Source organism: Haemaphysalis longicornis, unplaced genomic scaffold (genome assembly GCF_048455015.1).
Source record: "Haemaphysalis longicornis isolate Haplotype H1 unplaced genomic scaffold, Haemaphysalis longicornis Haplotype H1 scaffold_5, whole genome shotgun sequence".
Lineage (NCBI taxonomy): Eukaryota > Metazoa > Arthropoda > Arachnida > Ixodida > Ixodidae > Haemaphysalis > Haemaphysalis longicornis.
In genome coordinates this window covers 124,566,458-124,581,704 of record NW_027526385.1, presented here as the reverse complement: position 1 = coordinate 124,581,704, position 15,247 = coordinate 124,566,458, and positions in this window count along the sequence as shown.

Sequence of the window (15,247 nt, the reverse complement as noted above, 5' to 3'; positions counted from 1 at the left end):
AAACAGAGTTCAAAGCAAAACACCTAACGTCTCTACAGTAATGTCCTACACCATTACCTTAACTACGCTGAATTCATCCCCTTCTAGGTGATCTCTCTACCACGACAACTCCCTAGTTGTGTCCTAGGAATGCGTCCCTGTTGGACTGGCTAACCTCGCTGTCGTCTGCGCTGACGTGTCGCACCCGCTGCGTGGATGCGACCTGGTGGTAGCCGCACTCGTCTCGCTTCGGTGCCGGCGTTCGGTGAGCGCGGTCCCTCCTTGGATGGCGTGGGCTCCGCGTGTCCTGACTGGTTCCCTGGTGGCTACCCTCTGGTAGCTGCTGTCGCTGGAGGTTCTTGATGCCGGCGCTCGATGCACTCGATCGCTCCTCGGGCGGCATGTTTCCTCGGCGGCTACCCCTGGTGACCCCCTCCCGCTGGAGGTCCAGGTTGGATCGGCACGAACGTACCCTATACGGGCCGTCGAAGTGCCGGTCGAAGGACCGTAGACATTGGCTGCTTGTACCCGACCGATGCCGTTGAGGCAACAAGGACACGTTCGTGGCGCACCTATTATGACGGTGAGCATGCGAAGTAGGCCGGCTCCCCCCAGGCTCGGATGGCATGGTCGAAGGCCTCGCTACACCCCCTGGCTCGTTTCTTGAAGCTCACGTGCTCCAGCTGCCTCCTGGTTTATTTAATCGTTTATTTCCTCTCGGTTTCTGGCTTCGGGTTTTACTTTGGGTGCTCCGCGTTGAATTCCTCTGGGAAGTTTTGAGCCGCACTCTCGTTGGCTCCTTTCCTTTCAATGTCCCTATATGGCTATCACGTCACTGGTCGCCTGCGCGGCGGTCTCTGTGTAATTCCTCGGCTATAGCGAAGAGTGTGCATAGCAAAATAGAGGTTAACTAGGGGTGGCTAGAGAACACGAGGCAGCGTCATCACTCTGCGAAGATTTTTGGTGTCACGGCACATAACGGTTGGGTTAAGTAGCTCCGCTTTTCAAATTTAAATCCACTCTGACAACCGTACGGGTGCTCTTGAGTGCGACGAATCTTTCACATACAAGTGACGAATCATAAAAGATTGTTATCCAGAAAATCATCATCACCCTAATAAGCCTGTCTACGCCCTTTGCAGGGCAAAAACGTCTCCCATAGATATGCCGTTATGCCTACTGCTGTTAACTACGACCAATTTACCACCCAAACTTCTAGAACTCATCTGCCCTTCTTACTTTCTGTTGTCAGCAATGCCATCAAAATGTTGATTTCTGCTCCATGTCTCGCCTCGTCATGTCGCTTAACGCCCCTGGTTTTGGCATCATGTGAAATAAAGTCTAAGGAGACAAAGCAGAGGTCTCAAAGTCATACCCAGCCTTATATTCGAAGCTCAGTATCCGAATATGCCGATTCTTCTGTGACAACTTTGGTTTCCACCTTGCAACCATTTCCAAGCTTGCAAAAGAGCCCGACAACACTGTTTATTTATTTATTTATTTCGGTACCTTCAATGCCCAGGGGGCGTTACAGAAGGGAGTGGGTTTCTTTTTTACAAGGTATTGAAAAAATATATATACAATAAGGGGAAAATATACAAAGCAAGAATAGATGCGATGCCTTAAAGGCATCGCATCTATTCTATCTATCACATTCAAAATCTATCTATTCAAAATCTATCACATCGCATTTTGTTACATTTGGAAATGTAACAAAAAGATTTCAGAATAAAGCGCATAAAAGTTTACACAAACACAGGTTGCAAATAGTAATTACCGAGTTTCGGCAACTCCAAGGGTATTGAGTAGTTAGTAATACAACAGAGGCCATGGCAGCAGACGCCTCCGACCATGTCAACAAGTTGATCCAGCAGTAGCCGCTCCAAGCTAGTAGTTGCCGCAAAGCTTGTAAACCAGTCGGGACGGCATTTTGCATTTTTTGCTAGAGCTCTCGGAGTCCCTGCTGCAACATTTTCTTTCTCTGTGCTTGTTTCACTCGACCAGCGCCATGGCGAGTCGTCGTCTCCACTACGATGCAGCCTTCAAGAGGAAAGTCATAGCAGAGGCGGAAGTCACTGGAAACTGCGCAGCGGGTCGAAAGCTTGACGTTCCCGAAAAACAACGTGCGTCGTTGGCGCAAACAGAAGACGTCGCTCTTAGCACGCGCCGCGATGAGGAAGACTTATCTTTGCCCAGGAAAGGGAGCGTTTATCGAAGTGGAAGAAGTGCTGACGGATTTCGTCAAAGAGAGAAGAGGCCGCGGTTTGGCTGTTTACCGACATCGTGGAGATGAAGGCGCGGGAAATCGCGAGGGAGCATGGCATTCCCGCTCTCAATTTCAAAGCAAGCCGAGGCTAGGTCCAGAACTACATGAAGAGGGCCGGGTTTTTGTTGCGAAGGTGGACCTCCGTGTTGCAGAAGTTGCCAGGAGGCTATGAAGAAGAACTAATTTCCTTTCAAAGATTTGTTATCGGCCTTCGACGGGACCACGACTTCCTAGTTGGGCAGTATAACAATGCCGACGAAACTCCGATTGTTATTTTACATGCCGTCGGCCCAGACAATTCACCAAAACGGTGATCGCCAAGTGAGCCTGCACACTACAGGCAACCAGAAGGGTCGGGTAAACGTGATGTTAGCCTGAACCGCGGATAGGCGGAAGTTGCTCCCCTTCATTATCCTGAACAGATAAACAATGCCAAAGAAGAAGGTGTTCCCCCGGAACGTTCACATTCGTTGTCAGGAGAAAGGGTGGATGACGGAAGAGCTTTTTCTTGACTGGATAAAGTCGGTGTGGTGCCGGAGTCCCGAGGCACTTCTCGCCCGGAGGTTAATGCTGGTGTTCGACGTCTTCCACGGGCACTTCACGGAAGGTGTGAAGAAGAAGCTCATGGACAACCAGACGGAGGTGGTCGTTATTTCCGGGTGCACGATGAATCAACTACAGCCGCCTGACATTTGCCTTAACAAGCCTTTAAGGCACACGACACCCGGTTGTACAATAATGGATGGCGTATGACACTTGGGCCCTCACGCCGTCGGGACGTCTGAAGCGGGCGTCCCCGTCTTTGTTCGCCCAGTGGGTGGTCGATGCTTGGGCAGCAATCCCCGAAGCCATGGTTGCGGGTTTGTTCCGCAGGTGCTGCATTTCAAATGCTATGAACGGCGCCGAGGACGATGGCCTCGTTGAGTGCGCAACTTACAAGGAAGATTCGGATACCGCCACGTCTGAATAGAGTTTCTAAGTTGGACTTCCGTCTCGCTCCGAATAAATATCGTTGTGTGCAGATAGTTCATGAATACTTGGTGTGTGCTATGCTAAAAGGTAAGAAATTTAGTTGCTTTTTTCTTTGGTTTTTTTTCGCTTACATTAGTGCGCAAACTTTTTTCTGTTTCTTGGGTCCTTCAACTCCCACCTCGCCTTATAATATAATCGTGACCACCTTATATTCGAATAATTGCGGTATACTGCCGCGAACCATGCAATGGGTTTGTTTATTTGTGTTTTGCATATACCGGCCAGCTGCGCCGGTCTGTGTTATCTGTGTGCCAAGGGAAGCGCGTGTTTCATTCTTTTTTTCTATGCCATATGTGTTATCTCTTCGGATAGGCAGAGCGTTTCCTACTAACGTGAACAGCCTAGAATAATCTTATTGGTTCTGGATGTAATTCGACGGTTCCAGAAACACTCGCGACTAAAGAAAATTCTTGCGGAGCTCAGGCCGCGGCATTCGATTCATTGACGCACGCCTGCGCATGTCACTTTGTTGAGTGCTGCTTTGCCGCCTGTCTATTCTTTTAGTTGCTACGGCAGCACAGGTTCGCTCCTATGAACTTGTTTTCCTTGAAGACAACTGCGTCGTATTTGGCCACGTGTCATCTGGTTGAGGTGCGGAGTAAATGCACCCTACGCCCTCGTCAATCCAACAATCAAGTTCCACCCATGCCTGCCGCCGACAGCAAGGTCTTCAACTGGAGTTTCGACTGCTTCTGGATAACGTGAATAAAGACGTCATGAAAACCACTATGATAAACGCAGGCACCATGACCACCGCTTCAAACCCTGCCCTCGTTCTCCAGCAACCAAGGAAGCCACGATCCTTCCATGGGTCACCTTCGGAAGATCCTGAAGACTGTTTGGAGCAAGTCCAACGGGTCAGGCTGTTTAACCGATGGGACGACGCGGAGACACTGATGCAAGTGTTCTTCTACCTGGAGGACTCAGCACGTATCTGGTTCGAAAACCATGAGAGCTCCCATGAGACCTGGAATGATATAAGAACTCAGTTTTAACGACGTTCACAGCGGTTGTGCGAAAAGAGCGGGCCGAGGTGTTGCGGCAAACGCGGACGCCACATCCTAACCAAAGCGTTGTCCTATTTGCCGAAGAGATGAAGAGGCTTTTCAGGCGGGCTGACCCCTGCATGGCAGAAGAAAAGAAGTTACGCTTTTTAATGCTTGGTGTGGAAGGGGACCTTTTGCTGGAATTGTCCGAAATCCGCCCAAAACTGTCACCGAATTTGTTACCGAAGCCACCACCAATGAGAAAGCCCTCGAAATGCGCGCTAAGCAGTATGACCGCAGCTTTGTTGGCACGGCCAATACGAATTGCGTCATGCATGCGCATTCCCGCAGAAATAGTGAAGGAGGAGATGCGGAAACTGCTCCCAACGCCGCTGCAACCACAAGTCGCTTTCTTTACCGACGTCATTAGGGAAGAAGTGCACCAAGCTCTGGGAACTTAGAGGCCAGAAGCACATCACTAGCCGCAAGCCATGTCCTACGTGGTGGCTGTCCGTCGCCCTCACCCACCTGCGCCTATCGTCGCGAGGCTACGTACCGTCGTCCCCTGTCGCTGGCCCGGCCACCGGCGGTGCAACCCCCTGCCCCAAGGAAGACCGACGTGTGGCAAACGACCGACAATCGTCCGCTGCGCTACCACTGCGGAGAGGCCAACCACATCTACCGTCGCTGACCCTACAAGAGGCTTGATTTGCGAGGGTTCTCCGTCGACGCACACCACCCCCGACCCGGCCAGCGCCCATCTGAGGTCGCGAATACCTTTCCGACAACAGCCGTGCACCCGCCTGTTTCAACCGTTCGCCGTCGCCCTACCCCAACCAGTTGCCGAACCAACATAGCAATGCTAAGTTCGCACGTGGAAGGTGCCCTAGCCCACGTGGTAGAAACTAAAAGCCGTAACTTCTGGAGGTGAAGTTGCGCTATTGCGGAAGAACGAAAACCCTCCAACGACGCAACGACGCACCGAAAACATTGATTCACGACATGCCCCCATCCTGACGACCCGACAGAACCCTCACGAGACTGCCGACCACGACGACAACTACACGGTGCGACGCGTACCCGTCATAACCGAGACTGCCACTGAGAAGACGAGGAACGACGACGCTTAGTGCCCGACCGTCAACACGCACAAACTTAGATGCGACCCCCCGACGCACCCGGATTTCGAGGAGGGCAGCGTCCGACGTCCAGTTGTGCATCGACGGCTTTGACGTAGTCGCCCTCATCGACACGGGAGCCGACTACTCGGGGATGAGCGGATCATTCGCGTCTAAACTGAAGAAAGTTACGACAAGATGGGACGGTCTGCACATACGCACAACAGCAGGCCATCTCGTATCGCCAACTGGAACGTGCACATCACGCGTTACCATAGACGGCACCACGTACCCTGCTGCGCTTGTCATTTTCCCGCTCCCGCGACGTAATTCTCAGAATAGACTTTTTGACAAAAAACGGGAAATAATTGATCTCAGACCAAGTCCATAACTTTATCCTCTGATCACTCCATGACGCCGCCACCGAACCCCGATCACCGTGCTGCTGTAAGGATCTCCGACGGTCACGTGTCCCTACCACCCTACGCAAGCCTGATGATCGCCGTCTACTGTAAGCATGCTGCTCCCGACATCGACACTATCGTAGAGAGTGACCAAAGGTTGCTTCTCAACCGCGATGTATCCATCGCAAGTGTCATTGCGCGCTTTAAGCAATGCAGATCCCACGTCCTGGTCACAAATTTCACCGAGAAGTACCAGCATCTAAAAAAGGGCGCTGAAATTGCGTTCCTCGAAGAAACGCAAAAAGCAAGTGAAGTGATCGCGGTCGCCAACTTTGAAACCGCACGCACTGATGCTTACAAGCTACCGCATTCTTCCGACGTGAACTCGGTCTTACCGCAAGAAGAACAGAAGAAATCATTGGATTTGCTGCGTCGCTAGAGCGAGTGTTAATCGTCGAACTCTAAACTATGTCAGACAACTCTAGCGAAGTACCAAATTATAACCGAAGATGGAGCCCGACCTACCCGGCAGGCACCGTACCGCGTCTCTTCACACGACCGGGAAGCCATCCGGACTTAATTCGAAGACATGGTCAGCGACGGCATTATAGAGCCTTTGAAAAGAAACTGGGCTGCGCCTGTCGTACTCGTGACGAAAAAAGACGGCACATTAACGTTCTGCGTTGACTACCGGCGACTGAACAAAATCACCAAAAAGGACGTGCACCCCCTGCCACGAATCGACGATGCCCTCGACCACCTCTGCCATGCGAAGTACTTCTCATCATGGACGTGAAGACCGGCTATTGGCAAATAAAGTGGATGACAGAGACCTAGAGAGGGCTGCATTTATAACCCCGGACGGCCAATACGAGTTCAAGATGATGCCTTTTGGGGGGCTGTCCGCGGCGCCAGGAACGTTTCAAAGAGTCATGGACACTGTGCTAGCTGGCGGGAAGTGGCACACTTGCCTCGTATACCTCGACGAAGTTGTGGTATTCGCCCGAAGTTTCGATGAACACCTCGGAAGGTTGGAGTCTGTACTCGAGGCCAATCGTACGTCGGGGTTAACGCTGAAGCATAAAAAGTACCGTTTCGCGTACGAAGAACTCAAGTTCTTGGGCCACGTTGTCAACGCCGCAGGAGTCTTACCTAACCCAGCAAAAACTTCAGCCATTGCGAACTTTCCAATGCCGAAAGACAACACGAACGTGCGATGATTTCTCGGACTGTGCGCATACTACCGGCGCTTCGTCGCAAACTTCGCTCGCATCGCAGAGTCACTCACGCGCTTGACGAAAGAGATCACTCCTTGAGCTTTGAAAACGACCTAGCAAAATCGTTCTGCGAGCTGCAAAAACACCTGCAAAGCCCGCCCGTGCTCACTGATTTCGACGAGAACGCCGAAGCGGAAATACACACGACGCCTTTGATATAGGTTTGGCTGGTGTCCTCGTCGAAAAGCAAAGCGGTTGCGAAATGTTATTCGCCTATGCCAGCCGTGGTCTGTCGAAGGAGGAGAAAAAGTACTCTGCCTCTGAGAAAGAGTGCCTAGCTATTATAGGGGCGATTTCAAAATTTTGCCCATACGTGTGTAAAGACCATTCAAGGTTGTGAAAGACCACCATGCGCTGTGTCGCCTCGCCAATTTGAAGGACCCCTCTGGCCGTCTTGGGTGGTGGAGCTTGCGCCCGCAGGAGTTCGATGTTATAGTCATTTATAAATCCGGCAGAAAACACTCCGACGCCGACTGCCTGTCCCGCACCCCCGTCGACATACCACCACAAGACTCTGACAGCACATTCTTCGGAATCGTGACGGAGAGCGACCTAGCTGCCCAGCTGCATGCCGACCCGACGTACGCATAATAATCGACTACCTAGAGGGATGCAACGTTGCCGTTCCTGGAACCTTCAAACGCAACTTGCTAGCATTCAGCCTAAGAAACTCCACCCTCGGGAAAAAGAAGTTCAGCCCCGGAACAAGAACAAATTACCTTCTTGTCAACCACGCGGATCTTCGTGACGAAATTTCGGAAGCGTGCCACGATGACCCGTCTGCCGGACATCTCGGCACAGCTCGCACTATTGGAACAATCAAGGCAAGGTACTACTGGTCCCGCCTTACCTCTGACGTCACCCACTACGCCCGCAGCTGCCGTGACTTCCAGCGACGAAGAACACCGCCGATGAGACCCTTCGGACTTCTGCAGCCAATCGCCGTCCCATTGAGACCCTTCCAAAAATTGTAATGGATCTTCTGGGCCCGTTTCCTACGTCACAATCTGAGGACAAGTGTATTATCGTAGCGACTGACTACATGACGCGCTAAGCAGAGACGGCTGCTTTTTCGAGGGGGACTGCACAAGAAGTCGCGAAGTTCTTCATTAACCAAGTTGTGCTGCGACATGGAGCCCCTGAAGTCCTAATTATGGACCGCGGAACGGCCTTCACTGCGGGTCTTATGCGAGGAATCTTACGCTACAGCAACACGGACCACCGAAAAACGACGGTGTACCACCGTCAAACGAAGGGACGTACAAAACGTCTGAATAATACGATCGCGGATATGCTGTTTATGTACGTCGACCTTTAACATAGGACTAGGGATGAAGTCCTCTCGTATGTCACGTTTGCGTACAACAGAGCGACTAAAGGAACTACGCAGATGACACCGTCCAAGCTTGTCTACGGCAGACAGCCGACTACAATGCTCGACGGCATGTTTCCGCACGTAGACGTCGAAGGCCTCAACGCCGACGTCCAAGGATACTTTGAACGTGCGGAGGAGGCCCGCCAGCTCACTCGAGTTCGTATAACGGACGAGCAGCTGGTGGATGCCGGACGCTACAATCTCCAACACCGAGACGCCGAGTACAATCATGGGGATTGTTTGTGCGTATAGAATCCCATCCGACAAGGTCGACTAAGTGAGAAGCTTCTACGATGGTATTTCGGTCCCTACCAGATTCTACAACGTGTTGGCCAACTTACCTATGAGGCGATACCCGATGGTGATTCCGGAACATCACGACGAGGCACGCGGCCCGAAATCGCCCACGTGGTTCGCTTAATACCTTTCTTCGCACGATGAGATACTTTTTTTATTTCTTCGGACTGTCCCTTATGTTATTTATCATCGGCCGATGCACTCCTACAGGGAGGGTAATGCCGCAAACCATGCAATGGGTTCGTTTATTTGTGTTTTGCTTATACCGCCAATCTGCGGCGGTCTGTGTTATCTGTGTGCCAAGGGTGTGATTCTTTCTTTCTATGCCGTATGTGTTATCTCATCTGATAGGCAGAGCGTACTGAACTAACGTAAATAGCCTAGAATAATCTTCTTTGTTCTAGGTGTAATTCGATGGTTCCAGAAACACTCGCGCCTAAAGATAAATTCTTGCGGAGCCGACGCCGCGGCATTCGATTCATTGACGCCCGCCTAGGCATGTCATTTTGTTTAGTGCTGCTTTTCCGCCTGTCCATTCTTTGAGTTGTTATGGCAGCACAAGTTCGCTCCAACAAATTTGTTTTCCTTGAAGACAACGGCGTTGTCTTTGGCCACTGACAATATAAAGAGAATCGTTCTGAAGAGCCATCATGTCACCTCGCTTAGTCTTCTTTTTCCTCATGTGCGTCTGCTGAGGATGTTGGTAATCAACTTCGTCATCCTCGAATGTTGCAACAGCCACTGAATTTAAGAATTCCTCCCTCCACCGCGTTAATAATTTCCCTTCTTCTTGACCAATCTCTTGGAATCCAACATTTTTTTTGGTATCCACTAAGTGTATACCAACACTTGGTATCCACTTGGTATCTACTACATGACAAACTGTGATATCAATTACTCGGGTTTGTTTCTTGATACGGGAAGCTCGTTTCCTGACCCTAAGTGTTACCCAAATCGTTATTCGTTTCATTCCATGGCCCGTTTTACGTTATCTAAGTGGGCTTTACAATTATTTACTAAAGGCCACGTTTCAGCTCAGTATCTTATCTCCTGGCAGTATGCCCTTGGTTGTATATTTTTGTTTAAATTGTTAGAGGTAGCTAACTTATCATTATTTTTAAGTGCTTGACGAGTGATTCCCAACCCATACCTATCCTGTGCCGGATTTCTATTCCGTGGTTGGGGTCAGCCCTACCCATCTCACTGAAGTAGTTATGTACTTGCACTTCTTCTGGTGCTTCGTTTAAAAAGCTGAAGAAGGCGCCTTGGGCATGATAATTCTTCAGTAATTTAGATTCATTGGCGTTTACTTTTATCCCCATGACCATGCTTTCTGATGGTAGTTCATCAATAATGTTTTCAGTCGGTCTCCAGTCTGAGTTATCAATAGTGTTTTGAATACAAACTTAAAATGAATCAAGTATTCTAGGTTTTTTGTTGTAGCTGTGTTTCCCAGTCAAGGTTTCGGAATACCCCGCCAGACATGATCTGAACAGTATTGGCGAGATCTTGTCTTCCTGTCTTACTGTCTGTAGGATGAGGAATTTATCGCATTGCTTGTAAAATATTATCTCTCCACTACATCTCTTAGATAAGTCGTCTACAAACTTTATGGAGGTCTCTTGTATTCCCTGGTTCTCTTATTGTGTTTAGCAGAGCGGGCGTTTGCACTGAGTGAAATGCTTTTTAATAGTCTACAACTCCAATGTAAAGGGGCTTAGTGTATAGCGCGGATTTCTCCTTCACTTTATTGACAACGTGAACGTGATCCACGGTAAGTACCCTTTCCAAACCGAGGCTGGTCTCTGCGATGTTTGAAATCTAGGCTGTCCGCAATGCGCGTAACTATGACTGTGTAAACAGCTTCTAAACAATTAAGAGATCACAGACGGGGCCGTTGATTTTAAGCTACTTTGAATCTCTTTTGTACAAAAAAATGTTTTTAACATTTGTCCAGGCTTTGGGTACTTTTTGAGTTCCTAAGCATTGCGAAAATTGTGCAGCAACCTTACCCAGTACTGTATTTCCCTCGTCCTTCCAAAATCCATGCTTATGCCGTCGTTGCCTACAGCCTTTCCTCTTGCAGTGTCCTTGAGATACTTCCTTTTAATTAACGCAGACAAACCACATGATAACCGGGACCACGCATAGCGAGGGATTTTTCTGTCGTAATATTTTGTTTCGGCCATTAAATTTAAAAGCAGTTTTTTTAAAGGATTCTCTCGCATAACTTCTCACTCTCCTCTATGTATTGCGTAATAGTGTGTCATTCTAATAATTATGGTTCTTATTACAATTACCAAAAAATACCAAAATTTTCTTAAAATACCAAAAAATGCTACGAGCATTACGAGCACCTGGAAGACACCAAGTGGTAGGAAACGTAGGACCAATCCGCTGCAGGATGCTCCAATTAGCTGTAGTTGGAATGTTCGTTTCAGGTCTAACAATATTAAATTAGGTGCGACGTGTCACTATTGTCAATCAGTTATTGTATGGTCCTATTCCTAGTTAAAATTTAACCCTTTCTTCCAGTGTGGATTTTTATTTAGGATGTATTTTATGTCAGTAAAACAAAGCACCGGAGACATATTTCTTGCGGAGCAGCGTTTCCAGTTCAAGGCTACGATGTCTTGAATAAAATGTCAGCGGGCCGATTTTTTTTAGGGTTGCCTTGTGGAATTCAGCATTTGTGAAATCATTCGACCTACTAAATGGGGTCAAGTTGTTTTGACGTTTCTTTTGGCATAACGAAATTGGTCTCACTCAACAAAAATAGAATGAGGAAAGGTTATAGCTTGAACCTGATATGAAACATCGAAAGGTTGACAATACAGAAAGTTGAGGTGATCAATTGGCACACTAAAATCGACAGTTGTGGAGAACTTGCTCCTGCTGGAAAATCCCGTCTCCAGCAGCCACATCGCCGGCGGAAGAGCAAGCGATAACGGTTGAAGCACCCAAAATTAAAACATTTTGTTTTGATTTCTGTAGCACTCGGCGGAGAAATGGAGCGCTATGCCATTGTCCTGACCAAATGTAATTTAGTACATATTGTGACGTAATTTTAAAAACATTTATACAAGCCATATAAATGGAAACTGCTTAGTGCGCTGATTGACGCGAACGGTGACGACGTCCACCTAAGGCAACAGCCAAAAAAGTGATAAGTTCGTTAGAAGACTAGGATAAAGAACTTATAATTTCTTTTCTTAAAATACCAATTTTTTGATGTCTAGACACAGAAGCGTGCCTTTAGGTGTAATGCAAAGAAAGGAGCACGACAGAGCTGTTAGAAAGTTAGAGCGTTGAACTGACCGGCTACGACAGACCGGCTACGACAGAAGCACAACGCAGGCAAGGAACCAACTTTTAACCATAAGATATGTATGGTACCAATATAAAAATTGACACGCCATGATGCTTAACCTGCTATTTCTCGTGTACTGAAATACTGGTCATTGATTGATTGATTGAGGGGTTTAACGCGCCGACGCAACGCAGGCGATGAGGCGCGCCGTAGTGGAGGGCTCCGTATTAATTTTGACCACCTGGGGATCTTTATCGTGCGCCGAAATCTCGTACACACGGGCGTTTTTGCTTTTCGCCTCCATCAGAAAAGCGGCCGCCGCGGCCGGGAATCGAGCCCGCGACCTCGTGCTCAGCAGCGCAACGCCTTAGCCACTGAGCCACCGCGGGTGGTAAATACTGGTCATTACTTAGTTAAAGTATTAGAGCAGTATTATTAAAACTGCTATTCTGGACAACTCGTGGCTCTTCTCTGCCATAATGCAAAATGCAAAAAATATACCTTCGGTGTAAAAATACCAGTTTTTTATTTACCGTAAAATTAAGATGGTTCTGAAAAAAAGAAGAGTGATATGTACCTGAAAAGACCATTTTACACCCTGAAACCTTCTACGTTTTTCTGCTTTCTTACCATTGAACTCTATTATATATATGTCACAATTATAAAAAACGTTTTATTCTTCTTGCTCGGAAAATATAACAAAATATTCCAAATGAAAGGAGTGTTCGTGTGTTTATTGCCTCGTGTAGCCGACGCTGCTTATTAGGCATTATTTGTCTCGCTTTTGTTTCTAGCACTGGCGGATGGTTCCGTTGTTTCCCTTTTCTATTTATTGCCAACTCTAATAAAGTTCACCAGTTGCTCGTCAGCGCTCGTGTCTGTTGGTCCTCTCTCTGTCTATATTTTTCGTGCTGTTTCCTAACGTGTCATGCGTACCCAACTAGCCCAAAGTGACGTTTTGCTATTTTATATTCCTTCTACTATTTAATTCTTCACGCTGCGTAACATTTGGTTACCAATTCTACATAAAGCATTTATTATGGTCCTACACTAAACTAGAACCGAACATAGGTGTTACCCAACCCGGGTGCTTGTTCAAGGCAGAACTGCAATATTTCCCAAAAAATGCTAGTGGTATTCTTACAAATTTTATCAGCCTAATATGATGCTCTGGATAATTATCTACTTTCAGGTATTCAGACACTAGTAGTGAATATAACAGCCCAGGCGCTTCTTTTGTCATGAGTATCACTGCAGTACAGCCCTAATACCGGAAATTTTAAAGCGAATGGTCTGTCGCATACGTAAACTCTTAATTTCCTCCGTTCACCACAGATGTGCCAGCTGTGGCCGAACTGCAGAATTTCTGCGCTTGCCCGTAAAATTGCTTACGTGGTGCAGATATAAGCTGCAAATATGTGTGCCCATTTTCCAGCTCAATAATTTGTCGAATGTATCCGCATTAGGTCTTAGTTTGGTGTGAAATATTAGCTTCTTTGATTGCGACCAAATGAGGAAGCTTCCAACATGTTTTTATTAAGAGTTTTAACAGTGAACGTGAAGATGTCCAGGTTATCCTTATGTGTTTAACTGCGCTATTTTGCTAATTCTTATATGCACCAACGGTGTAAAGCTAGTCTGAATCGTCTTTTTGACTAAAAAATATGATAAAAATATTAAAATATTGTTTAACTCGTCATTAGTATGCACTATACTTAGGCAACTTTTTATAACTTATGGTACTCTGGCTATGGTCCCATTGTGATACAAAAAGAATATCTGAGTTTTAAATAAATGTGTAAACTCCTGTTTATGGTCATTTTATATGTACACAAAACCATTCTTTGAATAAATGTTATTAAAGCTGACAACTAGCCATTTTAGCGGTGAAGTGTGTATCATATCTGGTGCGCGCGGGTCTCATATCTACGGCCCACGTGACGTGCGCGGTATGTCTCACGGTTGTAATATGTTGGTGAGGGAACACACCCTCCCCTCCCACTTGAGTGTATATATGCACGGCCGTTGAATAAAGGGGCGGTTCTTCTGCTCGCCTTGCTCGGAGCCTCTGGTCGTGTCTCGTCTGCAGTTCGACAGGAAACATGGTGTGAGAAGTGGGGTGACCACCGACGTCCAATTTTGGCAAACCGAAGATCACGCTGCAAGACCAACACGATGGACTTCCTGAAGCCACCAGGCCCGCTGAGCTCGGCTGGGGAAATTTCCAAGAACTGGCAGACATTCAAGCAAAGGTTCGAGTTTTTTCTCGCCGCATCAGAACCAACTGACAAGCCTCGAACGGAGCCGTGCAAGACGGCACTACTGCTCAGTGTAGCAGGCGAGGAAGCCATCGAGATCTTCAACACGTTCAGCTTCGCCGAAGACGAGAACAAGAATGACTACGCCACTATCGTGAAGAAATTTGATGAATACTGTGCGGCGCAGAAGAACGAGGTACATGAGCGCTACGTCTTCCGTACGCGAGTCCAGGCCCCGGGTGAGCCGTTTGAACCTTTTCTACGAGACCTAAAAAACCAAGCACGAGCATGCAACTTCGGCTCTCAAATGGATGCATTGATAAGAGACCAGATTGTTTATGGAACTAACGATGCGAAGGTTCAAGAAAGTTTGCTGCGGGACACCGCACTAACGCTGCAGAAGGCTGAGCAAGTTGCTAAAGCGGCTGAAGTGTCAGCAGCCCAACAGAAACTCTGGACACGGGATGAAAGCCAGATCGATAAGATACACAAGGAACACTTAAGTAGACGGAGTGAGTTGCCCAGATATCAAAAGTGTCGCAAGTGCGGACGTATGCACCCGCCACGAAGCTGCCCTGCATTCCGGAAATCATGCCGAAAGTGTCGGCGACCTAACCATTTTGCTATCTGCTGCAAAGGATTTGCCGAGGTTGGCGAACTTCAGGGCAGTGAAGATAACTTTGACATTCTAGACGTGTCGCGCAGCGTGGCAAGTCGACACGACTGGACTGTGCACGCTCAAATCGAGAACGTATCGCTCGAATTCAAAGTCGATACAGGCGCGCAAGCAAATTTACTACCCTTCGGATGCTACCGTAAAATTCGCCCCAAGCCGTCACTCAAACCAAGTAGCTCGGTGTTGCGTTCCTACGGTGGGGGTGTCATCAAGCATCAGGGTATCATTCGCACAGAAATAGCTCTGGGCGACCGCCGCACCGTTCTCGA